This window comes from Arachis hypogaea, chromosome 8, assembly GCF_003086295.3.
Source record: "Arachis hypogaea cultivar Tifrunner chromosome 8, arahy.Tifrunner.gnm2.J5K5, whole genome shotgun sequence".
Taxonomy (NCBI): domain Eukaryota; kingdom Viridiplantae; phylum Streptophyta; class Magnoliopsida; order Fabales; family Fabaceae; genus Arachis; species Arachis hypogaea.
The window spans coordinates 5869823-5887564 of record NC_092043.1 but is presented as its reverse complement, the minus strand read 5'-3'; the positions used below and the strand labels follow the sequence as shown (position 1 = coordinate 5887564).

Sequence of the window (17742 nt, the reverse complement as noted above, 5' to 3'; positions counted from 1 at the left end):
GTGATTTTAACTAATATTATCCAAATAATATTTATTTTATCAAAATCAATTTTGGTATAGAGATGTCAAACATAAATCATATTGACACAAACTTACTTCTATCCAAAATCAATTCTATAAACTTACTTTCATTCAAACTCTAGTTTGATAAACGACAATCCAAACACACACTTTCAAGTTCAACAGTCTACAACTTCTCCCTCCAATAGAGGCGTACACTTTCGCCCCCAATCCACACAATTCTATTTTGCTATGAGGGTTACCTAAAACGTTGGTTTGGACCTGAACGTGAGGTCCAGATCCTTTTGTATGGCAGCATCTGACTTGTTGATGTTGAGGTACCACCTATCTGAGTTTCTCGTGAGGAGGTGGGGGTGGTACCTGCAAGAGACTCTAATGCTTAAGTTAGCAAGGGATTTAGGTAGGTTTTCAGTAGACTAGAACGTAAATTATACCTCGGGGTGTCAGTGTATTTATAGTAGAGTCGATAACCACCTTTGTTGTGGTAGTTCCATCTTCATTGATGGCTAATCGTTCTCTTTTATCTTGAAAGTTTGTTGGGACCTATCTGTTAGGTGAGATAGAGATAACAGGAGAAATCTACGGAGGTAGTTACCTGTTTAGGCAGGAAGAACTAGGCTCCTTCATGGTGTTTAACCTCTTTAAAGAGGTCGGGTATGTTGTAGAGGCTGCCTCTTTTGGTGGACCTTTCCTCGTTATTAGGTCTGATTTTATTTGTTGAGCCATGATATGAACAGTGCCCCTGCTTGAGTCCCGAGCTTTCAAGAAGTTGAACTCAAGCAATTTGTAGCCCTTTGTTTTTGTCATCAGGTATTCTGCTTCCTGAAGGTCAGATTCCCGACATGATTTCAAAAGTTTAAACATTGCCTCTTTTAATGCTGGGCGAATGTTGTGTGGCAATATTTCTTGGGATCCGCACATGTTTTAAAGAGGAGTTAAGGAGTCATTATGCCCCTTGTTTCTTTAAAAAGGCTTCTTCTCTTCTTCTCTTCCTTTTTTATATTTTCTAAAAGCTTTCCATTGTTTGCAGAGAACCTTTCCCTTTCTCTTTGTTATTGAGAAAAAGTTCTTTCTTTTTCTTCTGCTATTTACTTTGTGACTCCCTTTTCTCAAGATTTTTCTTGTCTTGTTCTGCTTGAGAGAGCTTCTTTGATGAAGAGGATCGTTCGAGGTATTGCTGTTTGACATGCCCTTTTTCCTTTTTCATCAAGGTTGGTGCCTTTCTTTCTGATGTCCTTGCATTTGGTCTTCACGAAACTGTTATAGCAGTGTTGATAATGGATGTTTTGTTATTGATGCTTGGTTTTTAGTGTTTCTTTGTTGCTTCTTCGAAACTTTTCTTCTACTTATCTTTGTATGAAAGCCTCTTTCTAAAATGCTTTTGCTGTTGATTGGTTTCTTGGCTTACGTTTCTGAAAACTGTTTTGTTCGTTGTGTTGGTATTGCTCCTAATGGTGTCGTCACTATACAATGGTGCCGCCCCTAATAGTATAGTAGGGACACCATTTTGATGCACACTGTGTGTAGAAGATTTTTTAAAGTTGCCCTATTTGGTTTTGCCGGCATTTGTCCGGCTTCTTTTGACGATGTTCGAGCTCTTTTAGTAACAATCTCTTCATTTCTATTTGTAGGTTTAGCCTTTATATCGTGTTCTATTATCCTCAACATGTCGACCAAATTTCACCCTAGCCTTTTAACTTGGATAGATATCTCCGTCCTTTCTTGTGTTGTAGACTTACAGTATTTGATAGGGAATACTGTGATGCATTCCGCATGCATCATAAAATATGTGAGAATAGGGAGGATGAGAAGAATTACGAGTTAGTGGTGTCCGATCTTGAAGAGAGAATTTTCTTTCCCCCTTTGAACGAGTCGGAGTGCCCCCTTTTTTTATGCCTATGATGATTTTTCACCAAGTTAGGCATTTTTCTCCCTTTTATCGACTTTGAGACAAACATCTTTTGGTCTTGCAACGTTTTCCCTTCCTAACTTTACCCGAACTCCTAGGTTTTCTTAAAAATTTTCTGACTTTTATGTCGAAAACTCGATGTCCAACCTTTCAGTAAGCTTTTCTTTTACTTGTTTGTTTTGATAAAACCCGGAACATTGAAAGGGAAGGCTTCTTGGTTTTCTTTCCGCACCGTCCAGGGTAGGAAAGTCTTTTCCATTTTTGACGAATCCTTTCAAGACTTCAAAAATTATTTCCTTAAAATTTAAGCCGTGGAGGGTGCCTGCCCTTTCTTTTTAGATGAGAATGATGAGCCTGCCTTTCCCCTATATTGGCAAGAAGAACTTGTAGTAGCTAAATATAGTGTAGATAATCTAAATGAGGTTGAAAAGTGTTTCGTGAATGTGTTGCAAGAGTGCTGGGGCCGAGTTCCTCACTTGGACACAAAAAGGTACTTAGGGGACCCCGGTCAACTCCGGTCCAAGCTAGGTAGTTTCCCGACCTCTTGGCTTTTATGACTTCTCAGTTTGTATTTCTGTTGTTTTAATGTCTTTTGTGTTTTTTTTTCAGAGACTATGGCTTCAAAGACCTCCCGGAGGTGCATCCTCCCATCCTTCTCCAAAGAAAACGGACTCTGGTCCTACTACTCAGAAGAACCTCATTCCCACCCCATCTGTTCACCTAATTCCTTCCGACTCGACTTTGGAGAGTTTGGGTACCCCGTCTTCAACATCGCCTTCAAGACCTCCTCCCAAAAAAAACCAAAAAACTACTGGGGGGCCAAGCATCAATGATAAAGACTTTGACAGGTTCACGTGGAGCAAGAAGAATATTTTGCCCCATAGCGAAATAGCCATGGATGACGTGGGTATTCAAAATCATCTCAGCTACATGACTCGTAATGGCATGCAGATTGTGGGGGTGTGCACCGCTTTAGCTAAGGAACTGAGAAAAACTTCTATCCATACCACTCAGGCTTTCCTTGACTCCTCCCGAGCTGAAGTGGAAAGGTTGAAGGGTTTGAAGGAGGAGCTAGAGGAGGAGAACGCCAAACTGAAATTCGACTTGGAGAAAATCACATCAAACCAATACTCTCGCTCTCCAACTAAGCAATTCTATACCACTAGAAAATTCTAATGAAAATCATGGTGTGCTTCAATGATGCCAAGTCATCATTGTAATCGAAATCATATATTTTTAGGTAAACCAAATTAATTTCCTAAAAAGTAACATAAATTTTTGTAACAAATTAAATCACTTGAAAAAATATATTTTTTTGTACGCCATTTTTTACTCGAACCCGATAGGTTAAAAACTAATTTATCACAGATCGAAAATCTATTTAAAAGTTTGTCGTTAGTCAATAAATTACTACATATACGAAATTTAAACTCTGATACTTATTCAAGTGGATTACTGAGCTAATTACATAAAATAATAGAGAAGTGCTACACATACAAGTCATTTTGGTTTACAAGTCATATAAGTTAGGTCAAACCCAACAAAAAGGACACTCATCCATACGAGTGTGTCAACACGTGCGCTACTCAATGGTTTTCATAGCGCGCTCCGTGTTCCTGCTCCTCCTCCTCTTCTTCCTTCTTCTTCTCCTTCTTCTTTGCGTTTCTCCTCCTTTTTCTTCACGTGTTTCATCTTCATCGTCGTGGTTTTACTACTGTTGTTGTTTCTGTATTTTTTTCCTCCTTCTCTTTCTATTGATTTTGCAACATTATGTATTTTTTTCCTCCTAAGAAGAATTATGAGAATATGAAATAAGAAGATGAAGAAGAAGCAACAGTAGAAGATGAGAAGGAGGAAGAGAAAGAATTTTGAATTATACAGAACTTATCAGAATAAAACTACACCCAAATATCTTCGTGTTACATCCAAATATCTTCGTGTTACATCAAAATCTGCTGCAAATACAGAAAAATATTTCCTCTAATGCTGCATTTTTTTCTTCTTTTTTTTTCTTATTTCTTTCTTTCTTTTAGTTAAATGAATGTAAGTTCATCCTCTTCCAAGTAATTTTGCAGTAGTATGTGTTTGTTCTTCTTCTTTGTTTGATTTTTTTATTCTTATTAAGAGAGTGAAACAAGAAGAAACTTGAAAAAGTAAGATAAAAAGTAAAAGATAAATAAGAAAAAAAAAGAAGATGGTGATGATGATGAAAAAGAAAAGAAGAAGCAGCAGAAGATGAGGATGAAGAAGAGGAAGAGTTTTGAATTATGCAGAACTTATCAAAATAAAAATACACCCAAAATTCTTAAAATACACTCAAATATCTTCGTGTTACACCCAAATTTGCTTCAAATATAGAAAAATGTTTCCTCTAATACTGCATTTTTTCTTCTTCTTTTTTTCCTTATTTCTTTCTTTCTTTTAGTTAAATGAATGTAAGTCCATCATCTTCTAAGTAATTTTGTATCATATGTGTTTCTTCTTCTTTTTGTTTGATTTTTTTATTTTTATTCATGTTAAGAGAGTAAAACAAGAAAAAACTTGAGAAGGTGAAACAAAATAGAAAAGATGAATAAGAAATAAAAACAGCAGAAGATGAGAAGGAAGAAGAGGAAGAGTTTTGAATTATGCAGAACTTATCAGAATAAAAATACACCCAAATATCTTCGTGTTACACCCAAATTCGCTATAAATACAGAAAAATGTTTCCTCTAATGCTACATTTTTTCTTCTGGATTGAACCACACCTCAGCCACTTGATTGGATTCAAAATAATAAACAATTTCATTATGGTTCAATTGATAATTTAAACTTGAATTATTCATTATCTTCAAAAATGAGATAACTAATGATAAAGGAGAAAGAGAAAAAGAAAGAAGGAGAAGAAATTCCAATAAAAGAAGAACGTGCAATAACGATATGAAGTACGTGAATATAAATGAGTTGTAAATACTTGTATGGGAAAAATACTTGTATATGGAGAATAATTCAAAATTATATATGATATACCTTATTAGATATATATCACAGTAATTAAGCCCATTTCCATAGAACAAATGTTTAGTAGATTAATTAATAGAAATTGGACAAACTTTTTTTTTGGGTTATGGTTAGGGCAGGTGGACCAGCCCAAATACAAACAGGAGAAAAGATTAATAGAGGAGCATTACAGCTAGCAACAACAATGAAGAAGTCCCTCAGCTCTTTATCGGAGACTTTAATGACATTTAAGTCAGGAAGAGAAAGTTGGACTACACCCGAAACCGCAGAACCAAATACGAGAATTCAAAAAGTTTGTAGATTCTAACTCTTTGATGGACCTTGATCTATAAGGAGAAAAATTTACCTGGTTCAGCAATCCAAAGAATGGATTTTTGACCGGAGAAAAAATAGATAGAGCATTGGCAAACTGGGAATAGATGTCTATGTATCATTATCGTTAATGCCAGTTGTTAGTTTAGATCATTGTCCTCTTATTTTGGATGTGATTCCGGTTCGTAGAGTAGGAAAACACTTCAAGTTTAAAGCCTATTGGACTGATCACAAAGATTGTTTTAATGTGGTCAAGAGGAGTTGGTGTAAAAAAGAGCAAAACGGTGATGAATGGGACAAAATTAGTAGAAAGATCAACAATTGCAAGGAGGAATTAAAGAAGTGGAGTAAAATTATCTTTAAAAGAGATGATAGAGAGATCCAGAGAATGAAAGAGGAATTAAAAAGACTATAGGGTTTGGACTTCACAGAGGAGAACCAAAGAAGGATGCAACTTCTGAAGGAGAACATAGCAACATTATGGAAATAAGAGGAGAAATTTTGGGGACAGCAGTCTAGATTAAAATGGCTGAGATAGGGGGACAAAAATACGGCTTTCTCCACCAATATTCACAGAAGACAAAGAAACAGAATAAAAAGGATAAAGAATACCTTTGGTCAATGGTTAAATAACACAAACGAGATTATGGAGCATATTGAAGAACATTTTCAAAAACTATTTACTTCTTCTACTAGACATGGATTTGAAAGCACAATTAATAAGATTCCACAGCGAGTTACAGAAGAGATTAACAAAGATCTGCTCATGGACATTACGGATGAAGAGGTAAGAAAGGCAGTGTTCAGTATGGGTAGCCTTAAAGCTCCAGGATCTGATGAATTGAATGAGCTATTCTACCAGAAGCATTGAGAGGTAATTATTAAGAAAGTTTGTGCAGTAGTAAGAACTTTTTAGTAGCAGACATATACCTGAAGAGATAAATGAGACCACAGTGGTTCTTATCCCGAAAACAAAGAATCCAGAAAGTTTAAATGAGCTTAGGCCAATTAGCTGCTGCAATTTCATCTATAAAATAATCTCAAGAATAATTGTGCTAAGACTGAAGAAGTGGTTATTGTCCCACCAACGCAGAGCGCGTTTATGGGAGGAAGACTCATTCAAGATAACGTTGTTATTGTTCAAGAAGTTTACCATAGCCTGAATAGGAAAGGAAATGGAGGATCGAATAGCTTGGCAATCAAACTTGACATGAATAAAGCATATGATAGGCTAGAGTGGAATTTTCTGGAAAAGGTTCTTTTGGCTTTTGAATTCCAAACAAGATGGGTAAAGTTAGTAATAGAATGTGTTAGAGGAACAAACTATAGGTTTAAAATTAACGGAAAGCTGTTAAGGAAGATAAAGCCTCAACGAGGTCTTCGGCAGGGTGACCCGCTTTCGCCTTACCTATTTATCTTAGCAGCAGAAGTGTTTACTATCCTTATGGATGAAGCAAGAAGAGAGGGAAGAATCTCCGGGTTCAGGATTGTCCCTACAGTCCCAAATGTCACTCATCTACTATTTGCAGATGATTGCATCATCTTTTCAGAGGCAAGCGAGAAAGAAGTTTTTCAAATCGTCACAATTCTTAATGAATACACAGAGGCTTCGGGTCAACGAATAAATCTTAATAAATCAGGCATCACCATTGGTAATCAAGTATCCATTCAAAAGAGAGTTAATATTGAAGAAATACTAGGGATTTCGGTGTGGGAATCACTTGAAAAATACTTTGGCCTACCTGCTATATGGGGGATATCTCTATACAAAACTCTAGCATGGATTGAAGATAAGATTATGAATAAGTTGGAGGGTTGAAAAGAGAAACTCCTTAACCAGACAGGCAAGGAAACACTCATTAAAGCAGTAGTTCAAGTGGTGCCTACTTATGCTATGAATGTCATCAACTTCCCAAGAGTCTTTTGGAGGCAAATTAATTCTAAGGTAGCTAGATTTTGGTGGGCTTCAGCAGAAAAAGAACGAGGTATACATTAGAAGAATTGGGAATCAGTCACAATAAGTAAATGAGATGGTGGTTTGGGGGTTTAAAGATTTAGAATTTCAAAACACTGCGTATCTGGCAAAACAAGCTTGGAGAGCCTTGAAGAACCCGAACTTTATTTGGGTTTAAATTCTAAAGGCAATATATTTTTCAGATGGTAATTTTTAGGAGGCTAGAATCAAGAAGGGGTCATCATGGGTTTGGAAGAGTTTAGTACATGGACGAGAACTTCTTAGAAAAAAAGGTAAATGGAGTGTAGGAAATGGATCACAAATAAGTTTTTGGAGGGACACTTGGATCGAGGGAGCTAGCCGACCATTGAAGGGAGAAAGTCAAGGTGCATCCAAAGTTAAAGAGCTTATTGAAGAGGGTGTGGGATGGAATAAGAGCAAAATTTTTAACATGTTTCCACAACAAACAAGTGAAGCCATCATCAGAACTCCAATCAGTGTAGTGAATAAGAAAGACTGTATATATTGGCCACGAAACGAAGATGGAATTTATTCGATTAGAACAGGCTATTATGCTGCGAAAAAGGATTATCTAGCTAGAAATAAACGGAATCCATCTACCAGTACAGATAAGAGGGATATATGGAGAGAAATTTAGAAAATGGAGGTTCTGCCAAAAATTAAGATGCATTTATGGAAGGCCAGCCAAAATATTTTGCCAGTGTATACTATTCTATGAAAAAAAAAAGATTCTAGACAGTCCTTTATACAAAATTTGCTTAATGAAAACGAATCAGTAGAGCATGCCCTCTTACTTTGTAAGAGGATAAGGGCTGTTTAGTTTGGTGCAGAATGTCAATGCATTCCAACAACAGAAACAGTCTAATCATTAGAAAATTGGCTAATGAACAATATTAAGAAAATTAAAGTTGAAGGCGGAGAAAACCAGGGAAGAAGAATTAGTAGAATAGGATTCTTACTATGGAAAATATGGATATCTAGGAATGACAAATTATTTCAACAGAAAGAGATTAATCCTAGCTAGACAATTAAGAAAGCTAAACTATTGGAATACACTTATTGGAGTGCTGCAGAAAAAAGAGCAGAGACTAGGATTGGAGAAATAAGAAGAAATGCTAACTTGGCCCATTGGAGACCGCCTCCAAATAATTGGCTAAAAACAAATATGGACGCTACCTTCAAGAAGGAATCGGGCAACGAAACTATTTCTGTTATAGTTAAAGACAAAGAATGGAAGGTCTTATTAGGATTCACTGGTAAAATTCAAGCTAACTCAAGTATTATAGCTGAAGCCATGGCAATAAGACAGGCCCTAATCATCGTAAATAATTTATAATTGGGAAGGACATTAATTGAATTAGATAATAAAAAATTGGTGCAAACTATCAAATCCAAAAGTTCTATTGGCAGAGCATGGGCGATAATTCAAGATATCTAGATACTTTTAGAAGCTTTACTTGAAAAGGGTCTAACTTGGACTCCTAGGGATGGCAACCTCCTAGCACACGCAGTGGCTAAAGCAGCAGAAACGGGAACTCTATATCCAAATTGGAGCCTTCAACCACCTGCAGAAATTCGTAATATAATACGAAAAGAAAGTTTGAAAACACAATCTTGAAGAAAAACAAAGTATTCAATGCAACGAATTTTGAGGTGAAAAAAGACAATGTTAAAAAAAATGCAGTTAACTGAATTTCAAGCGGAAGGGACGCGTCAACAATGCAACCCTTCTCAGTAGGAATTCCTGTCCTCTCTCCTACATAGAGGCACGGCGAAGTTCTGTTCATGGAGGAGACCAAATTTGACGTCTTGGAGCGACCTTGAAAGACCCACCTTGTCGTCTCTGTTATTGGCCCCCGTTAATGATCGTTGCACTGAAGAGCTGCTCGTCGTCTTCGTCGCTTACCTTGCTGGAACTTGCTGCACAGAGGAGCTGCCCGTCGTCTTCTTTACTGGCCTCGTCGGAGCATATTGCGCATCGGAGTTTATCTTGGTCATCGTCATTAGCTTTGTCGGAGTTCGCTAAAAAGAGGAGCTCATTGAGCCGCGTAGAGGACGTCATCCGCAACAATAAAATAGTTTAATTCATGGCTATAGAGTTTATTCACAGTAACAGCCGCAAGAAACAATACCACCGCAACATTTAGTTTAGGGAGTGGGTTATTAGGTTGTTTTTGGAGTCAGGTTTGGGTTATTAGGCATAGCCCAAATCCAAAAAAAAAAAAAATCCCACACCTATCACAGCTAGCAGCTACCTTATGTGATCTCGTGAAAGCTTTCAACGACTTTCAAGTTCAACAGTCTACAGCTTCTCCCTCCAATAGAGGCGTACACCTTCGCCCCCAATCCACACAATTCTATTTTGCTATCATTATTGGTTTTTTTTTTTTTGGGGGGGACATGGCTATCATTATTGGTTTAATGACAAACTTTTTTGTATTTTTGGTGAAGAAATGACAATCTTTTCCAAGTAAAACAATAAATTTCAATAGTCCAGTCCCTAACTCTATAGTTGGGCCAATAAATAACGGGCTACTTGTTGGGTCAATTACGTTTCATGTAAAATGGAATGAAATACGATGGGCTACAACCTAAGCAGTTTATGGTCTTTATAAATGAATTTAGCTGATTTTACTTGTAAACCGGAAACAAAAAATTACAATTCACTCATGCTTACATTTAACTACACTAACAGTATCTGGGGTCATAACTACACTAACAGTATATGTTTACATCATAATTTTATGACTATGTAAAACAAAAAATAACTTACATTTATAATAAATTTAGAATTGGAATATAGAATAAGCTTCTTACAACAATGTCATTCAAGAATCATATCATATCATATATGGAGTAAACAAAACAAAGCACATAAGTTAAAATATTGCTTTTATTCCACCCTGTAAACTTTGAATCTGAGTGGACTTCTGTTATCCAATTAAAGAAAGAGACAATTGTTTCAAAGTGCAGCAGAGACGGAAATACAAACAAGTTGTGCATATCATGTTAATTATAAACCGACACAGTATTTAGTATAGAATTTAATTTTAAATGTTTATAGCTCAGACCTTAGAGAAGTTATATTAGCAGACAAAAGAATTTGTAAGAGCAAAAATAAGACAATGGAAGAGTCAAGAATACGATATAAAAAAATTGAGACTTGAAATTAAAAAAAAATAAATTAAGCATATAAAAATAATTATAATAAAATTTAAATTGCAAAATATTGAAAATTTAGTATAATTTTTTGTAAAATTAAATAATTTATTTAAAATTATAATATTAAAAAATTTTAAAAGTTAAATTAAAATTAAAATTTTTTATTATTTATGATATTTTTTAATCTAACGAATTAAAAATTAATTTTTTAAAAATTTAAATTTTATTTAATAATTTATTGTTGATTAATAGATTACTAGGTAAACAATATAGATTTTAATAAGGGTGTTTAAATCCAAACTGATCCAAATTAAACCGCTCATCCAATTTAATCCAAACCAAAAATTGATTAAAACCGCACTAATTCGGATTTGATTGGATTCTATTTTTTACAAATCGCTGGATCGGATCGGATTTCGGATCTACTTTTCATAACCGATCCAATCCAATACAAACCGCACAATGTGATATAATATTATTATTTTATTATTATATTTACAATTATACTTATAGCATATTCAATTTATTATATATTTTTATATTATTCAAGTATTATTATTATTTAATAAATATTTTATGTTCAAAATATTATTTATTTAATTATTTTAACTAACTTATAATTTTATTTCTTTATGTTATTGTTGGCTTTTTAAAAATATTGTTGAGACTTGTTATGTCATTGTTGATTATTTAAAATTTGATGTTGAAACTTATTATATGTATTTAATTTTTTTAATTTATAAAACCGTAAATCAAATCCAATCCAAACCGCTTGAAATTGGATCAGATCATATCAAATCTTTTTTAAAAGATCATTCAATCTAAACCACACTACAAATAAAATTAATACTCAAATTGGATGAATTTTTGACTCAAAACCAATCCAAATCGAATTACAAACATCCCTAAATTTTAAGGATCAACATTTATTTAAACAGACTCGCCTAACCAAGTTAGTGATAAATAGAGCAGCAAGGTTGACCGTCTCAGGAGGACACGCGGAATGGAGTAGGACCCAAATGGACCGGCAAATAGGTTGGAGGGGGGCACAGTGGGACCCACCATTTGCTACCTATCACTCTCACACGCCTCACACGAGTTTTAAATCTGCATGAATGAAATCCATTCACTCTACGATTCCAGGTCCCACCATGCAACTGCCTCTCTCTACCCCGAATTATTGTAGTCCGAACCGTCTTCTGTCTTCATTTATTTATATAGATAGTAGTACTAATAAGTAATAAGTAATCACCTATGCAATCACACATAGACACACTATATATGGTGTGGTCTGGTTTGTTAGCATTGGTTGAGTCACTTGAGGGTTATGTTGCAACCATATAGTGCAGGAACGGATTAATATTCCATTTGCAACTGAAAATTGAGAACAAGAACAAGAGAAAGTCGGTGCATTGGAGTTTGGTGCCAGCTGGCTACTATCAACTGCCCAACTGCTTCCCTTCTTTACACCTCTCCCCCACAACACTCCAAAATACCATTTATTTTTGCCACGTGGGCGGCTACCCCTGCCATCATGTCTCCCTCCCTCATCATCATACTCATATTTTAGGCGCGTGTTTTACCTGCTTCAAATTTGTTTTTCAAATCAAACTATTCCCAACAATAATATTACTCCTGCTTGTAAAGATTGTATTAACTCAACGGAATATAATTTGACGAATGTAACAAGACAGGATACCCGTAACAAATGCTATTTTGTTTGGTTGTTTTTCATTTTGTAGAATTAATGGAATGACGTGGTAATGGATGAGATGCAGTGGGGTTGGAGTGTGAGGTCACGCTCCAGGAGAAAGTGTGGGACCGGATAAACGCTACATTAGAGCAAAAAGTCAAAGGGATTCAACTTGAATCACGTGAGATTCTTACAGCCTGGTAGTGGGCCCTTCCTACGTGGAGGACGTTGAAGTAGTATTTCCAAGCTGCTTAATTCTTTTATGCCTTTTCTTCCACTCTTTCACTTTCAAATGTTTTCGGCCGATCAGTATTTTAAAATGCTTAATCTTTCTATTACTTCAACGTAAACCTCTTAATTAATAGATATTTCAAATACTATAACAGCAGAGGCTAAGCTTTTTATTGTAACATATTGCCGCAGAACACTCCACTTTTTTTTTCCTTTTGATAATTGGTTGCTTATAGATAGAGTTGGGAGATATGTTTTTACATTACAGCTGTATAGGATCTCAAGCAAACAAAAGCAGTCAAAAAGGTTTTAGACACTGCTTTCTACCTTTTCTCTCAATCTTTTAATTCTATAGTACTAAATTAAAAATCTAAAAAACGTTTGTTTTGTGTTCAACAGCTCGACTTCTCCTGTCATGTTTTAAATGTTTCCCTAAAAAAAAATATCTTATTAAGTGGATCAAATTTTTTTTTAAAATAAAAACATAAATATTTAATTATTTTTAAATTAAAATAATAACACTTATATGTGTTAAAAATTAGAAATTTAATAGTAATTATATATTTTTTTATTTTATCAATTTCTTTATTTAACCCCTCTCTGCCCACGTGTAATAAATAATAATAATAATATAGTAATAAAAGATTTACTTATCAATATTATCTTGTCTTAAGAACATTGATTAAAATAATTATTATTTTTTAGTTTCTTAATAAAATAAATACATAAAGATATTATTTATTCTCTTTGTACAAAATTTTATTTCAAAATGATTTTAGAAAGTATTTTAAGAAAACTAAAAAAATTGAGTTACCATCCGAATTTTGATAGCCTAGTTATTAGTACGAGAATGATTTTATTTTATGCTGCTCATTTAATGTTATCCTCTTGTCCCTACATAGCTTCATCCCTAAATAAATAGTATCTGTCTACTCTATACTATACAGCTGTTGATTTTCCATACTAGGGTCTTTTCTTGGTTTATTAATTTAGACTAAATATATGCGAACTTGATTAGTCCAAATCCAGAAACCCAATCCTTACCGGAGTGGGAGTGTGCCCAAAATAATGCTATGCTAACTGTGATCATCAATGATTCAAGGTGCAAAAGAAGGCAACAAACAGAAAATGACGAATTAATAACTGTAATGACAATATTAAATATGAATAGATTTTCTCTATATAACATGCAATGCATTGCAAGCAACATACAAAAGCAAAATAAATTAAAAGAAAAGAATGAAGATGTTGAGGAAATTTCAAAGAGGACAAAATGGTCAAAGAGCATGCCAGCCAGAAAGAAAAAAAAAAGAAGGATATATATGAAGAGAGTAGTGGAGAGTCATTGTAGTTAGACCCTCCAGTATTGAAGCCTCCACAGTCCACACCCACCAACTGTACAAAAACCAAAGCCACTTTCCTGGAAGTACCCTTAATCCCTTTTTCCCCTTCTTCCAAGTCGCACACGCACATTTCTTAATTACTATTATAATATTATTCCAACCTGCATGCACCTTCACATCACACATACACACGCCAATCTCTATCTCTCTCTCTCTCCATATATAATCTTTGCCCATTGCACTTCCTAATCCCAGAACCATTCTCGCTCTACACAATCACTCATAAGTCATAACTGAATAGTAGTTTCAGTGGAGTCGATATAATGGAAGCATTGAATAATAGAAGCTCATCGTGCACGGCGTCTTCTTCGGACTCTTCGTCTTCGGAGTCAACGCAAAGGAATCCCAACAGGCCCGAGAGGATCAAAGGTCCATGGAGCGCAGAAGAAGACCGGATCCTGACCCGCTTGGTGGAGAGATACGGGGCACGAAACTGGTCTCTCATTAGTCGCTACATAAAGGGGAGGTCGGGCAAGTCCTGCAGACTAAGGTGGTGCAACCAGCTAAGCCCAACGGTGGAGCACCGTCCCTTCTCCTCCCACGAGGACGACACCATCATCGCCGCCCATGCCCAGTACGGTAACAGATGGGCCACCATTGCCAGGTTATTGCCGGGCCGAACCGATAACGCCGTAAAGAACCACTGGAACTCCACTCTCAAGCGGAGGGCCAGAGACCAACGTCGCGGTGGTAGTGCTACCGGAGTTCACGCTACTTGCGCTTCTCTTGCTGCGGCGCCAACAAACGAGAGAGCCTCGTGTTCTTCAGGGGCCCTGCCCCTTGCACGTTGCCCTTGGAGGATGACCCGTTGACTGCGTTGACTCTTGCCCCGCCTGGGATTGATCGTGGTAGCGGTGCGATGGAGGCGGAGCAACAGCGAGCCTCGCCGGAGACTAGTGTGGGTTCAGGGTTTTGGGATGTGATGAGGGATGTGATTGCCAGGGAAGTGAGGGAATATGTATCTTCAAATTTCTCTGACCACTCTAATTTTCATTGAGACTTGTCTATGAACTATATGATGAATCACAATAGTTTTCGCTTTCTTTTTTGGTTCTTACTAATGAATGTGGTGTTGTTGTTTTTAAAGTATATTCTGCACTTCAATTAATTTTTACTTATGGTGTATGTAAATAATAATCTTCTTCTTTCTTGGATGGCTTATTATTTTACTTCTGCCTATGCATAATTAGTCTTTATTTGCTTTTTCTATTTTAATTTGATCATTATATCAGCTTGTAATACAGGGAGATACTTCCTTTAAGGTGTGAAGACGTTGTAGATAATTTAAAAATAATATTTGTATACTAAAATTAGTTACTAAAATTAATTATTAATATATATTTGTGTATAAATATATATATAATTTTATTTTTAATATATATTTATATTTAATATATATTTTATATTGATAATTAATTTTAGTGGCTAATTTTAATATACACGTAACATAATATATTCAATCAAATATATTAAATCATCTACCAATTTATAATGCTATTTTATACAAAGATATCAACATGAGAGTATTCCATGTATAATACTATTTGGGTTCAAATTTAAATATGCTAGGCATATCTGTTCACAGCTGGATGGAAACTGACTAAGAACCCTATCTTAGGTGATTGAATCTTTATAAAAACGATAGGACAAAGAGTACGTGAAGTAGTAGTGTTGAAATAATGGAAAGCTTGAATGAGATTTCTGTAGCTGAATGTGATATTAAAATGGAAAAGAGGAGCTGAGAGTTCGTAATTCTTGTTACCAATGCAAAACGCGTTAGTTTAGTTGTACTACTACTTGGCCTTTAATTTATTCCGATTCCAATTAATAGAAATTAAAGGCTCGACCGCGTCGCCTTTAAATCATTTGAGCCAACGGTCGTCGCTGTTTATTAGTGCCTTCTCAGTCGGAAACTTTACGTTCCCTAATACATTAGAAAAGAGAGATCTATTTTAATCTCCATTATGACCATATAGTCCAACCAATGCAATGATGCATATTCAACTACCAATCGGAGTGTTTATTTTGATGCGCTTATGATCAAGTACGATGTTTAAACTACAGCAATGCAAGTTTCCAATATTCTATACATAAAAGTCAAACCAGCATTTAAGAGAGAGGCCAGGGAAAAATTAGTGGTGAAACAAACCAAGCACCAGTATAGGTATAAGGTATAAATGGATTCCAAAACATTGTTCCATGTATATATAGCAAGTTTAAAACTCTCATTTGGTAGCGTTTAATTGATCACCGTGATACGTGACGTAGCATTAGCATAGAATCTGGTACATACATATTGGATGAACTGGACTGTTTAAATAATATAACTATGTCAAGCCATCAATACTTAGCAAATTTAATCTTATTATTTCCCATTTAAGAAATCTTATTTGAAACGCTTCTGTTTCTGTGTTAGGTACTTTAATTTTTCTAGGCAAGAATTCAAACTACGGTTCACTGTATCTAGTATATATGAAGGATCAACATCATCTCTTAAACCTAATCTTTGTTGGTTGTTGCTGATTTCTGTTATATAGCAGATATATATAATTCCTTGTTAATCCTGCATAAAACTATTAAGATAATGCATGCGTCTGTTGTTACACAATATTGCGCTCAAACTATATAGGTATAAACGTACGATATATATATGACAAGCTTCCTACCATATGCAGCCAAAAACTTAGGTATAAGGTCATATATGTTATTTGAATATGGAAGATGGACCGAACCCTATAGTTCTGTCCAAGAGCCAAAATAGACACAAAATCAAAATGCATTAAACAAGCTACCGTAGCTAGGGGCCACGCTGGTTCACACATATATTATATTGAAGAGAGAGCAAATAGGAATAATTATTGTTCTATTCTATTCATATATTATGATATAGTTTTAAATAATTTAGAGCCAGCACTATTATTGAAATTTATTGAAATCTAACCAGTATTTAATTATAAAAAAATGATTAATCATATATTAGATATTATCTCATATCATGAAAAATATTAATAATACTTAATTGATAGCTAAACATCACAAATTCTACTACCCCTAACACTCTTCATAATAAAAAGGATTAATATATCAAAACAGAAATGACATAGTCACATAGAGTAACAATATACTCATTTTGCTCTTACAATGCCTAAGAATTTTTTTATAATGAGTAATGAAAAAAAAACAATAATATAAAACTTCAATAAGCGAGATTTCAATCAAATATTTAACTATGGTGTGTTCTTACTTCTTATGTGATATGTTTTCATCATAAAACCATTTAGCTAAATATAAATAGAAAACACTTATCTTACTCGCTGATACTAATGCAGTTTGAAAAAAAAAAATGCAATAATACTCCTTAAATAATAATTATAATATATATAATAATTATTTAAATTTTAAACTATAACTATTTTTTTTTAAAAAAGTATACTTCAAATTTATATTTAAGCTCTAAATTATTTTATGGCGACCACTCTGATAAAGACATCAGAAATATCTTTTTTTAAAGACTTTATGTGTCATATTGTTATTGGACGAATTATTAAACCGGTCAATAAAATATTTTGAATAAACCAGAATAAAATCGATTTATTATAATTATTAAATCTGATTCGATCCGATCGGTTTACACAATCTAAACCAAATCATATTTAAATTTTTTATTAAAATAACAAATATATCCCTAACTTTTTATTACATTTAAATCCATAAAATTTTAAAATTGACAATTAAGTCCTTGAAAAAATAATCTAACCTTAAACCTTTACTAACCCAAGCCCAAGCCAAGCCAAGCCCAATCTAAATATCTCATCAATCCCTCAATGACCCCAAAAAAGTCCTAACCCCTCCCCCCGGGCGCGGTTACCCCATCCCTTTCCACCTAAAACAGAAAAACCAAAATGAAGAAAAGGAACAAAAGAGGGAGAAGAAAGAAAAGGAAAGAAAGAAGAGGGAGGTGACAGAGGATGGCCGCCGCCGTCGTGTTGTGGCTGTAGGACTTGTCAAGATGGGCTTGTCGTTCTTCATCTCTCTC

The 17742-nt window shown here is 34.8% G+C and overlaps 1 long non-coding RNA gene and 1 pseudogene across 1 annotated transcript; one reads left to right on the top strand and one right to left on the bottom strand.

Moving 5' to 3' along the window:
- Positions 1 to 8428: 8428 nt before the first annotated feature.
- Positions 8429 to 9353, bottom strand: LOC140174790 (uncharacterized). The gene is made up of 2 exons (XR_011864472.1): positions 8907 to 9353; positions 8429 to 8782 (listed from the first exon to the last, which is right to left on the bottom strand). It is a non-coding gene; the product is annotated as an uncharacterized lncRNA (long non-coding RNA).
- Positions 9354 to 13662: 4309 nt separating this feature from the next.
- LOC112705813 (uncharacterized) lies at positions 13663 to 14856 on the top strand (annotated as a pseudogene).
- Positions 14857 to 17742: the final 2886 nt, after the last annotated feature.